A 13501-nucleotide genomic window follows, 5' to 3' on the forward strand; every position below is an offset into this window, starting at 1 on the left:
TTCAGAAAGAAAAATATGTAGAGAAATGATATTATTGGAGATCCTTCCAAAGATATTAGGACAAGAGCATCCATTAGAAATGGATGTCAATTTGCAACTTCTTATCTCAAATAGAAACATCATAAACAAAAAATATATTTTAAAACCTCATTGTCTATATTTTGAAACTTGTCTCTCTACATTTCAAATCTAGGTTTATCACTTGCAAAAATTGATTATCTTTACACGGTTGATACCTCATCATGCCATTTTAAGGTCTTGAGATTTAACAAAGCCGTGGCCTTCACCGATGACATCCTTTCATTCTTGTGTGCAAATCAGACTTTCAACCACTTTAAAAGATAGAGAACTCCTAAATGGATCAGGTACTCGACCCTTGTGTTGAAGGCAGACTCGGACGCAACAGTAGAAACTAGAATTACCAACACATCCCGATCTATAGAAGATAGAATAGGAAACCAATAACAATTAGCTTTCCACCCATTCAAAATGTCAAAGTCACCAGTTTCCTCATCGCACACTTCACTTAAATACTTATCCCATTCTGAAGGCACAGTTGAAGACCCATTACCACTGGTATTATACTTTTTGAAAAAAGAACTAAGCAAGTTTGGTCTGTCAAATTTTTCCTTCTCAACATTTGCCACAATAGGTAAAGCAGACACTTGAGATGGCTTTCCTGCTTCACCTCGAGGCACCAGTTTTTTCTTATATTCTTCATACAAAGCATATATGACATTTTTAAGGACAAAACTGCAACAACCTCTTTCTTACCCAGATACATCTTCTGAAGTGCATACTCCATAAACTCTAACTTGTGCTTAGGATCAAGCACCACAGCAATGTAAAGTAGGTGATTTATTTTTTCTGGATCCCCTTAATAGTTATCAAACTTTTCTTTCATTTTTCGGCCATATCACTCAACTCAAGATCGTCACCCTCCTGCCACTCATGTAAGAGATAGTGAACGATACTAATCTCATGAAAAAATGTTTTGGAGATGACATATGAAGCACTCGAAACTTGCAAAGTAAGGTTATAAAATTGTTGCATCACTCTAACAAACATTCTGACCCTCATCTAATCCTCTGACTTGGGTCTCCCATCAATAGTAATAACCTATTGCAACTCATTATTCCAATTAGCTATACCAAGATCAAGCATAAAATAAGACTCTTCCTCATTAAATCTCTCAAAAACCCTCTAAAACTTTTGAGCGGTCTCTAATATCAAGTATGTGGAGTTCCATCTAGTTTCAACATCCAACGACAATAAGCCCTTAGATTCGATTTTTTTCATTTCCACACATTCTTAGAATTTTCTTAGTCTTTATGGGGATTGTCTAATATCTCTGACTGCATCCCTAACTCTTGTTATTGATTCATCTTGTAACACCCCCTATCTTGGACAACCCAACACTCAGGGAGCCCCGAAGAGAGAGAGTTAGATAGGAGGATAGGAACCTAACGTTCATCTTATTACAAGCATGAAGAGATATACTAAGACAAACATTAAACCATACATGCCATCCATTCATTTACCACTTAAAACAAGCAATGAGGCTTTTAACATTTTTACAAAACATACATCCTACGGGTATATTACATTCATTGTAAAGGGATAACAATGATGCGCTAGCCTCTCAAAACACTCCTAAGATCTTTCAATTAAGGGTGCCCCGGCACACATAGCTAACTGATCGACTTACTCGAACCCCTATCAACTACATCTTTGCCCTTACTTGGAATGGTGAAGAATACAAATGTGAGCCACAAGGCTTAACAAGCATAGAATATAAGAAGAACACTATAGTTGAATTCGAGCATAGCAGATACATGGTGGGTGATACTCAAACCACAAAGAGGCATTATATTTAAGATGTTCACTCACCCACCCAATGCAATATCATGCTATACAACATGCATATATAAGTCGATAACACATACATGGCCATCTGGCCCCACATAATAAATAATAATACATACCGGCTTGTGGCTGAACACCTACAACCAAAGAAACAGTGATATCTCTAGGGACCAATGGTCTTATCTTAATTGTTGGCTATAGCCAAATAAATATATACTCTCACCCATGGTCATCACCAATGGATGCGCCTCCCAGTCATCACCAAAGGAGCGTAAAACACCAGTTAGGCATAATATAAGCCTACCGGTTGTTGGGGGATATATCCTGCGGAATCATCCGCTTCGCGCGCATTGACTTACCATGAAATACAACACTTTAGTGCCCACACACATATGCACGTGCAACAATTATAATTCATGTTCCATGCTCACTCATGTATCATGTATCATGTTATCATATGCTTACACAAAGTCATGCTCATGATGCACAAATACCATACTTTCCAAGTCATGTTATGCCAAGATTTAACATTCTAAAAAATTAGAGACATTTACATCACGCTATCATGGCCAATTACTTCTTTAAATTTCATTAGGGACCTTGGGAGACATCAAAGTATGAAGATATTTTCCTCAGAATTGATTTGGAATATTTTTTTTTTGCATTTTTTTATCAAACAAGTAGACTTAAGGTACAGACGAGTCGATTCGAGGGGAAATTCAATCGACTTAGTTGAGAGATGGATTATACAGGGTTTCGGGCTTCATGAAATGAGTCAACTAGGCCGAGGCTAAGATTTTGGGGAATCGACTTGAGCTAAGTCGACTTGAGGGTTCTTGAGTTGACTCGATGGAATGAGTCGACTTAACTCAGATTGAGTCGACTCAAGAGGACGAGGAGTCAACTCAGAGGAATATTAAGTGGACTCAGCTGCAAATAAGTCGACTCAAAATGAAATGATTCGACTTAAACTCTTACAAGATGCGAAAAAGAAGCAGAAATCAAGGCTAGGAAAGGACAAATCCTTGCTAGTTTCTAAACCTAATAAAAAACCACCATTCCTTAGAAATGGTGGGGGAATACAAACCCCACCTTGGCTCACAACAAGCATGCACAAGTGATTAAAACCCTCAAATTCAAGATTTAACCAAAATAAAGCCAAAATCATCTTTTTTCAAAACTTGTTTTTCTTCCCAAAACCATCACCAATACTAAAACTCCATAGTTTGTAACTCTCACAAGCCCCCAATTTTTTACTTCAAGATCTCAAATTGGAAGATTTAACAACAACCCAATATTCCCCAAACTCATCCCCAAAAGAGGATTAAATGCTCAATAAATGGAAAAATGAGGGGGAACTTGCTTTGGATGCCTCTTGGATTATTGCTTGATGGACTCGAATCCTTTAGGAAGATGGAATCAAGCTTGGTGATTGAAGGGAAAAGGTTGAATTTGAGAGAGAGAAAACCCACAATAGCTTCCTTCCAAATGGCTTCCTTCTTCTCAAATTTTTAGATTTTTACACCTTTATATTTTCTACTAATTTCCCCTTTAAGTTTACTAATTTCCACCCCCCACACAATTTTCCCCCTCTAATCCTTATTATTAATTCTAAATTTTGTCATTTATCACTAACTTCATGTTTTTAGAAGGTCTCTCCCTTCATCCTTAAGTCTTGAGTCTTGACTTTGCCTTCATCAACTTCATGCTTCTAGAAGCTCTCTTCAATAGCCTTCATGTGCCATCCGAGAATTCACTTCTTCAATCTCCCAATTTTCATTTTGACTTTTCAACACCCATTTGGACTCTTGACTTTCATTCTTCCACTTCACCATTTAACTTAGAATTTTTAACATCTCAACAATACACAATATTTGAATTTTCTACAATAACCAAACTAACTCAAATTTCACTAACACCCATATTACTTAAATAATCTACATAATTTATTGGAAATAACTAGACAAGAAATCTTCATACTCGGCCTTTCTAATACTGCGATGTCGGCTCTCCGGGCGTACCGTCACATACTCTCGGTCCCTGGCAATAAATAACTTAAACTATTTTGGCTAAATAATCCCATAATTATAATACCCAAAACAGGGCATCACACATCCAGCCTTTTCAACCTATGTTGTACAACCAAATTTATTATATGAGCCACACACCTCATATACAAATAATGACCACACATAATGCTAGCATCCTATTTCACCATTTTTTTTCCTAAAGTTACCCACAACAACATCATTTGAACTAGCATTATCTACTATCAAAGTAAAAACTCTATTGAGTTTCCATCCCATTAGACACTTCTCAATTTCCATTGCAATGACATCACCCTTGTGATTAGATATTAGACAAAAAATTATTTTTTTTCTTCAATGTCCAATTATTGTCAATATAGTGTGTCGTCAAGCACATATAATTAATCCTTTGAATAGAGGTCCACGTGTCAGTGATTAAGCAAACTCTTTGACAAGAATTTTGTAACTCATTCATCAATTTCAATCTATCTTCATTGAATAATTCAAAACAATCACGGGAAATTATCCAACGTGAAGGAATCCAAAATTTTGGATAAATAACATTAATGAAGTGCCTAAACCCCTCACGCTCAACAAATTTGAAAGGCAACTCATCTTCCATCACCATGCGAGCTAAAGCCTTTCTAACAAGCACTTGATCAAATTTTCAATTCACCAATCCCATACTCTCTCCTTCTCTCTCACCCCTTATTGAAGTTTGTTGTAAGTTTAATTGCATTTGGTGGGTTTACAAAGCATGAGAGTGTTTTTTACATGTTCCCATATGATTCCTTAAGATTGTAGTCCTATTTTTTAACAATAGTTGCATCTCTCTTTAATTTTGTAAAGATCTGGAATAATAATAATAATAATAATAATAATAATAATAATAATAATAATAATAATAAAATAATAAAATAAATAAACAAAAAAAAAGAGAAAAGAGAAAAAACATATAAAAGGGGAAAGGGGGGCGCGGGCAACCCCATAATCTCTCTCTCTCTCTCTCTCTTAGGTTTTTGGTGGTTCTCGCAATCTAATCGTTCGATCTTGCATCCGACTTCATTTTTACCATTTAAGTGCCCCCGATCTACAACGAGGTAAGTGTTTTAGTTTGATCTACGATGGTTTTTATGTTGGTTCGTGAGATGTATGTATACAGGCGCGATTTAGGTCTTGGTCGGATGTTTAAACTCAGATCTACGGAGATCTAACTATTGAATTTTGTGGGTTTTGGGATATGTTCATTGGAATGGATGAGGGTGTCGGATGGTGGTCTCAGATCATCGGAAACCGCAGGCCTCGGTGGTCGGCAGCGAGTCCTCTATTTTAGCCAAAAATTAAATCCTAGATCTACTAAAATCTAGCCGTCAAATCTTAGCTATTTTTGGATATGTTGGTCCCCTTAGTGTAGCGCACCTCGTGGTAGCCCCCAATCGTCGAAAAAGTTGTTGGCGGCCAACAACCGACAATGAATAGTATGCGCCCCTATGTTGGCTAAAAATTAATTTTTAGATCTGCTAAAATCTAATCGTCTGATGGCTCTCATTTTGAGATATGTTGATGTTCATGGAGAGGGTTTCAAAATGGTATGCTGGTCGGCCATATCATTGCTGGACGGAGACAAACTGTGGGGAAGAAAAAAAAAAAGCTTTTGGGTTTGGGCAGGTCGAGTAAGGTTTTGACCTAGGATGGCGGGGCCCAATTGGGTTATAGAATAGCCCAATGTGTTGGGCAAGGTTTGACCCAGTTGTGGCAACACTTGGGTTAGCCCACTTGACTTGTTTTCCCTTCTTGTTGCTTGTCCTTGAACCTAGAATAACTTGGTTAGGTTGGTCCTACTCAAGACATCGACGTCAGTTTAATTTGGGTTCTCTTTAAGTCTCTTGGAATTGGTGATGTGACTGGTGAGTCATTTTGTTGATCGGAGTTCTAAGGACGAAGCCCTATTAGATGATTCGAGACCAAGCAAGACTAACCCCGAGTGTGTTCTAGGCTAACCTATGACAATGACTTGGGTTTACCCTGAATCTTGATTTATGATGGATTCATTTTATTTGGAGGCTAGCACATTACAATTTTTTTTAAGCCATCTATTAAATCACTAATTAATTAATTATTATTCTTTTAAAAATTTACCAATTAAGTCATAAATATTTTTTTCTTGGAAAAACTTTAAAATATTATCTATATATTAAAAGAAATCTAGTTATGGGTGAATGTAGAAATATATATATATATATATTATTCTTATTGTAGCCTATAAGTGTGTGTATAGCTTCACTATACACTTACGCGTTGCATGCATGGCGAGGCATGATGACGTAGTCGATGGCTAAGCTCGACGAATTCCATGGCTCCAAATTCAAATATTGTGCGATCAAGGTATATAATAACTAATTCGGAGTGTTAGGCAATGGTTAAGATCTTCGTTAATTTTCATTACATCTCGCTATTTTTATTACCCAAAGGTGACCACCCTGTTCTATTCATTATAGGCTTGGATTCTCAGGATTTTGCTCGATCTTCTCCCCATGCTCGGACTTGAGTCATTCATTCCCAGGCGAGTAGACATGATATATTATGTTTACCTTATATTGTGCACGTATGTATTGTTCCATGTATAACTTGTACATGATTTTTATATGTGGATCATAGAAAAATACTTTTAAATATTACTAAAATGCATAAAATATTTTCATCCTACTGGGAGAGACATAAGCATAAAGATTATAAGTGATACCCTAACTGATTTCTTGTCTTTGAGTATGTGAAATATTGAATGATATGGTGCATTTTAGGCACCACGTGAAATGATAAATTGTTATGACTTGTGCATTAAATAGGGTATCATTTGCATTATTAGAGGACTAACTGGTAGATTCCCTAGTGACTCACAGTAGGAAAAAATCATGGTACTGTGAGGCTTGGCATGCCAAGGCCATGAGAGACATGGATAGTATGTTTCAACACTATTATCGTGTGGGCTATTATGGTATTATAGTGTGATGATGATGTATGTGCCAGTATATGTACTTGTGTGCATGTATGTATAGGCGCTAAGCCAATTTTTACTAGTGGGTCCTCAGATTCGGTATATGCATTGCATACAAAAAGTATAGGAGACTTAGGTGGTTAGGTGAGCAACTTATGGGGGTTGTTTTTAGGCACCTACTTTTCCTGCACTATATTTTTCTTTTGAACCTCAAATTATGTAAACCCATGATACATATACTTGTTGTTCATCTTACTATTATGTTATTGTATCCATGATGTTCTTCCTAGCATTTTTATTACATACTCTCCTAGTGGGCATGACATACGTTATACTCGCGAGTCCACAGGACTCACCATTTTTTTTTTATAAAAATATTTTCAGGAGATTTTTCTTTTGAATAGTGGTATAACAGATCTTCTGGTATGATGTCAGACCTCTTTTGATTCCTGATTTGATATAGGATGCTCTGTGGAGATGCACACTTATTGTTGAGTCTATTATTTTTTACTTTATTTTTGTGGTATACATTTGTACCAAAAACCCATGATATGGGACTGTATATGTATTTATGATAGTAGGATGATGGATATTTATTTTGTAGCTGTTGTATATGAGGTATTGAGGTCTTTTGTTGGGAGGTGGATATTTCTTGTCAGTATTATTAATGCTTATAGCTAATCAAGCTAAGGAAGAGGCTTACTAATCCACGGTGGGGCCGCTGGGCCTAGGGATTAGTGCAAGTCAGGACCTATTAGAAATTGGGTCGTGACAAATCTAATCCTTTAGATTTGTAAACTTGGAAAAACGATCTTAGACATCTGACCTAGCTCTTATTTTTTTCTCTTTGCCTTTCTTAGTGATGTTGCACCTCTATCATCTTGAGATTGGATACCTTGGCTTGGTGCCATTGGTGCAAGCCTTGAACTATCATCCATACTAGGGATGTTTATGGTGTGACTCATATCTTCTTCTCTTGCCATCTAAAATTAATACAATTGTAATTTATATGTATTGTATTTTAAAGAGTGAATTTAAATGTCTTCTTGTGATTAAGTTACACTCTTTTGATTAAAAAGAAAAATTAAGGGGATGTAATCAAAATTCTATCCCTGTCCTAGTACTAGCACTGGAACATGAGAAAATGACCATTTCCTATAGAACCAAAACAAAAAGGATAGAGAAACACACACCAAAGATATTGTGACCATATAATAACATAACAAAAAGAAAAAAGGACCAAACCAAAATCTGAAAACAAGGAATGCATAATTAAGGAATTAATAGCAAATTCCATAAGGCATAATCAATAGCAAACGATCACATAACAAATCAATAGGTCCCATGCCTCTAAGACTAAGACAACATTTCAAGTGAAAAATATCTCATGCAAGTTTACACTTCTATATACACATCCATAACTTCAATGTCAAACAGATGAAAGCAGTAGCAAACTACCCCATAATCATAGTCATAACGAGTCTTAAATTGATAAATTGAACCAAAACTGGTGGCACAAAATAAACTCCATTTCCTTCCATGAAGAAGACCATTAATCATAGTCGTAAAGGGTTTTAAAATTAAGGAGCTGTAATTAAAATTCAATAGAAGATAAAGTCAAAGAAGAGGTAATATATAGACTATAATAAAGAACAAAGTATGACATAAACCATAAAACATGACAAAATAATCAAAGCATTAAGCCACTCAATCCAACCCACATACAGCTCTAAAAATATATAGACTAAAAAAATGTACCAACCTGGACAACAACACGAAACAGATTTGAACAAAAAAATAAAACCTAAACAAACAAGTTAGCAACATCAATCAAGAAGAATGGCAACAACAAGAAACGAGAAAGAGAACGAGAGGCCCCCTTAAGACAATAATGTTTTTGTAACTAAAAAGTCCCTAAATTTGAGAAACCCTAAACCCTAACATAAAAATAAAATTCAAAACTAACCTCTGTTGATCATTAGTGTGGGTCGATTGTCAAAGCACACAAGACTGTCGGTCCAATCGTCGGTGTGGTGTGGGTCAATATCATTGAAAGAATCGAAACTAATCAACGATAACCGATTAGGATTTAGGATTAGGGTTTTGGTTAGCAGTAAGACAGAAGGAGGCAAAAAGCTTACCAACGATGACAAATCGACGATAGGATTTCTCTTAGTTAGGATTAGGGTTTCTCCCTCTCTCTCTCTCTCTCTTTCCCTCTCTCGGCTCATCGAATACTCAGAATCTTGGATAAGTGTGAAGTGTGATTGTGAAGCCTCTCCTGCTCGCTCGATTTTTGGGAATACATGGGTAATTAGGGTTTATTCATGAAACAATTAAAACCAATTTTAAACTCAAAACAGGGGTCGAATTATAATAATTTTTTTACAAAATTAACCACTAATCAACAGTAGGACTTCTATCTTTCCTCATGGGTCGATCAATTCTTCTGGGCAATTTTAGAAGATCCGATCTTTCAATAACTGCCAGGATGTGGGATTAGGGTATAGAAAACTGAGTGTAATTCTTGCATTGCAGTTTAGGGGACCATCATTCTTCCTAGATTTGTCTTCTTTCTTATATATCTTCATGGTCATTAGAGTCTCTTTCTTTCATCTTCTTATTTTTTTCTTCACTACCAATAACCACTTTCATTACTTCAGCTTGCAATATGTATTCATTAGCGTGCACAAACAGATCACCTAATGATGTTGGTTGGTTGCTTTAGGGCCAACGACTATTGCAATGGTATGTACTTAGTGCCTTGAAGCATTGTTTCGACTTCCCTCCCAACATGTAAGTCTTGAATTTCCATGGTGGTGTTTTTGAATCGATCCATATATTGCCTTAGAGGTTCTTTACTTCCTTGTCAGATATTGAGAAAGTATGTAGTCTTTCTTACGTTGATAGTTTATGATAAAGGCTTTTATGAACTCTTTTTGTAATTGTTTGAAGGAAGATATAAACCCCTCACTGAGGTTGTTGAACCAAATTTTAGCATGGTCAATTGAGGTTAATGAGAAGGCTCAACACATAATGGCGTCTTTCCAACCATGGAGCATCATGACAAACCCATAGTTTTGTACATAATCGTGAGGATCTATCTTGCCATAGTAGGAATTAACTTGGGACATTCTGAAATTTGGAGGAAGCTGTTTTTCCATGATTTCTATGGTGAAGGGTGTTTTCATTCTGTCTAAGTCTTCTTTCGCCACCACTAACTTCTTTTTCTCTAAGACTTGCACCACTATCTTTTTCATATATTTAGCGTCACAGGCAATGAGATTGGATTGATTTGGCTAATGCTTAAAGGCTATGCCTAGTGCTATGCTTTTGACTACTTCATGGTACTTTTCACCAGGGTGAGGGAGAGTTCTTTGATTTTGGACTGGTCACCCCCAAGGTTAGCCCAGACCATTTCAGGGGCCTTCTGTTAGTGTATGCTCTACAGATTAAGTTTTAAGTTGTACTTGATAAACTAAAATCTAATATTGTTAGTGTATGGCCTATAGTTTAAGTGTTAATTTCTACATGATACATTAAGGTTTGATATATTATGAACAATATATCTATTTGTTTCATGTTCATGATATTCAATTGGCATATCTTTGTCTTTTATATTTAATTATATAGGATGTCTAAACACAAAAACCCTAGGGATACTCTATGTAGAAAAGAATTAAAGTGTGACTTTAATTGTGAGGTCTTTAATACACATAAGAGTATACCTTAAAACATCCCTGGTCAAAAGTGTTATTGAGATGGGATTATCAAAATTGTTTATGGTTTAAGCCCTAATAGATGTACTTGAAGTATTGACTTCATGGCTATTAGGATTGTCCTAATATTATGCTAGGCGTCACTCAAGACCTTTCGGGGTGCTTTGAGAAAATGAAAAGTTTCTCATAGTAGACTGAAGTGTTCATTCAGAGTCAAGAGTTTGACGTGTCTTGATTGCTATGTAGCGGTGAACCTAGAAAGTCACATATTAACTACGTAATGCATTGGATTAGTGATTCCTTACTATCGTGTGTTCTCAATCATCATTAAGAGTTAATGATAATGATGAATGCATTATTAAGAGTTAACAGATGGATCAACAAACTATTAAGAGTTAACAGAGGGAGAATGTTCAGAGTTAATGGGTATGCATAAGAGTTAATGAGAGGTCTTGGTTCCATTAAGAGTTAATGGAAAGACTATTAAGAGTTAATAGTGGGCCTTGATGCAATTTGGTGAAACTTAGAAAGAAAGGCATTGAACGGTCGATAGTGTTCCTCAACAGTTGACATTTTTGTTGTAGAATTGTCTACTGGAACGATTGATAGTTTCACTTAGTGAGATTAGATCCCACATGCTTTTCTTTTTTCATTTCAATTGGTTGAGCATTTAATGATTTTCCATATGGATAGGCATGCGTCTTAGACACATTAAATGAGAGAGAGAAGAGGGAAATTAAAAAAAGAAAAAAAGAAGGCAGCTTGTGAAGCACATCCCAATTTCTTCACCCAATTTTTGAAGAAAAGCAGAGGCTTGCCTATCTCATTCTTCTGTTCATCTTGTTCTTACTCCATCACATTTTCTTCTCTCATTGCTCCCTATTATCTGTTGATTCTAAGGTCATGAGATTACCAATTAATTTCATCTGAGGATAACCAAGTACCGCATGGAGTCAGATTCATTCTCGCTTGTCTAGCATGTGGGTGAGGCGAAGGGTTCTATTGCTGCCTAGGTGTGGATTGACTTGGTCCCTATGGTTGTAGGGGTTGGCTTGGTCAGCTAGAGAAAAAGGTGCAGAACATTTTGGCAGAAGCTATTGGAGGGAGATTGCTCATGATCGAAGGAGTTTGGGTCCAAGTGCATCACAAGCGCAATCGGCAACAACTCAAAGAGGTAATGGTTACTTCGATTCTTTGCTTTAATGCTTTCTTTATGCATATGGTTGTTTATACCAAGTCTTGCAAGGGTTATTTTGTATCATTTCCGTTGTGTGTGTGTGTTTTGAAAAGTTTTGAAAACCATAGTGACTCCCTTGCATGATACACTAAGTGTTGGGGTGCATACCTTTCAAGACATTCTATAATTTCTTTCTTAATCCCTTCTAGGAATTAGGTTCCCACATAAACAACCTTTTCTAGATCTTTTTCTTTAAGTTGGATATTATCTAACCTTTCCACAGGTTGAGGCTTATGTATAGCCTATTCATTGATGGTTAACGTCTCTTTTTTCTTCTTCCCTTTAGTAAAGGAAATATAATAATTTATTACTTTCTTTTGATCCCCACAAACTTGTCCTACTCTATATGGTGTGGAGAACTTTACCAAAAGATAACATGAAGAAAAAACCACCTTCATGTCATTTAAGAGTAGTCAGACTATTATACCGTTATAGGCGATTGAAGAACTTTTCACTACCATGAAGTTAGCTTGGCAAGTCCTGCTTTGGGGATTTGTCCCCAAAGTAACATGCAACTTTATTACTCCAGCCACTAGTATTGCCTCCTCGATGAAATGTATAATGGAAAGGATACTTTGTTCAGTTTTTCATAGAAGATATTCATTTGTTCAAAACAATTTCAATATATGAGGTTAACTAAACTACCACTATCCACTAGAATTCACCCTATCAAATGTTTAGCAATTACCGCTAAGATTACCATAGGGTCATCATGTGGGGTGATAACATCTCCCTTATCTTCAGGAGTGAAGATGATAAGCTCATCATTTTCTTGAATGTCCTTTACTAATTCACTGATATTTATTTATTTAATTATTTAATTTTGAGGGTGCAACATGAAAACTTCCCGGGGGGTCACCCATCCTATCATTACTCCCACATGAGCACGCTTAACTTTGGAGTTCTTGAATATTGGTTGCCAAATGGGATGTAGAACATGGGAATTTGGGTGTGAGTGGCTTGCACACTAGTGCCATTCGAATGTCTCCAAAATTTATTCGAATGAATTTGAAAGAACTTAAGCATTTGAACGTAATTTTGCAAGGCCATTCGAATGCAATAGTAATCCATTCGAATGAGATGAATGGACTATACAAGAGGTCATTCGAATGACATAAATTTTCATTCAAATGCTAGATGATACAATGTAAAGGCCATTTGAATACTTCAAAGACTCATTCGAATAACACAAAACTCATTCGAATATTTGAAACTTCATAAGGATAAAACTTACGATAACAATGACTGCATTTTGAATCAAACTTATTATTACTATACCATTCCGAAAGAAATCTTAGGAGAACGAAACCCAATTGACAAGGAACAATATCAAGGATGATTCAAGGATTATACTTCATTGAATCGCTACTAGATCATGCATAACTTGCCAAGAATTTACTGTATACACATATATATTTATATATATAAACATGCACTGTCTGTAAAAACTGAAACTCAATCCAAGACTTATTGAAAATTGAGATTTAATACTGAATCATGATCCCGACAGAATGGTTTACAGGGATAGATACTTGCTCAAGAAAGCCTTTGATACGCTGATCTAAACATGCATATAGACATATATAAATTGGCTGATAAACTGAGAATCAAAACGAGACTCTTGAAAATCTGAAAACTAACTATCATGATCCTGTAA

Source organism: Diospyros lotus, chromosome 10 (genome assembly GCF_014633365.1).
Source record: "Diospyros lotus cultivar Yz01 chromosome 10, ASM1463336v1, whole genome shotgun sequence".
Classification (NCBI taxonomy): Eukaryota; Viridiplantae; Streptophyta; class Magnoliopsida; order Ericales; family Ebenaceae; genus Diospyros; species Diospyros lotus.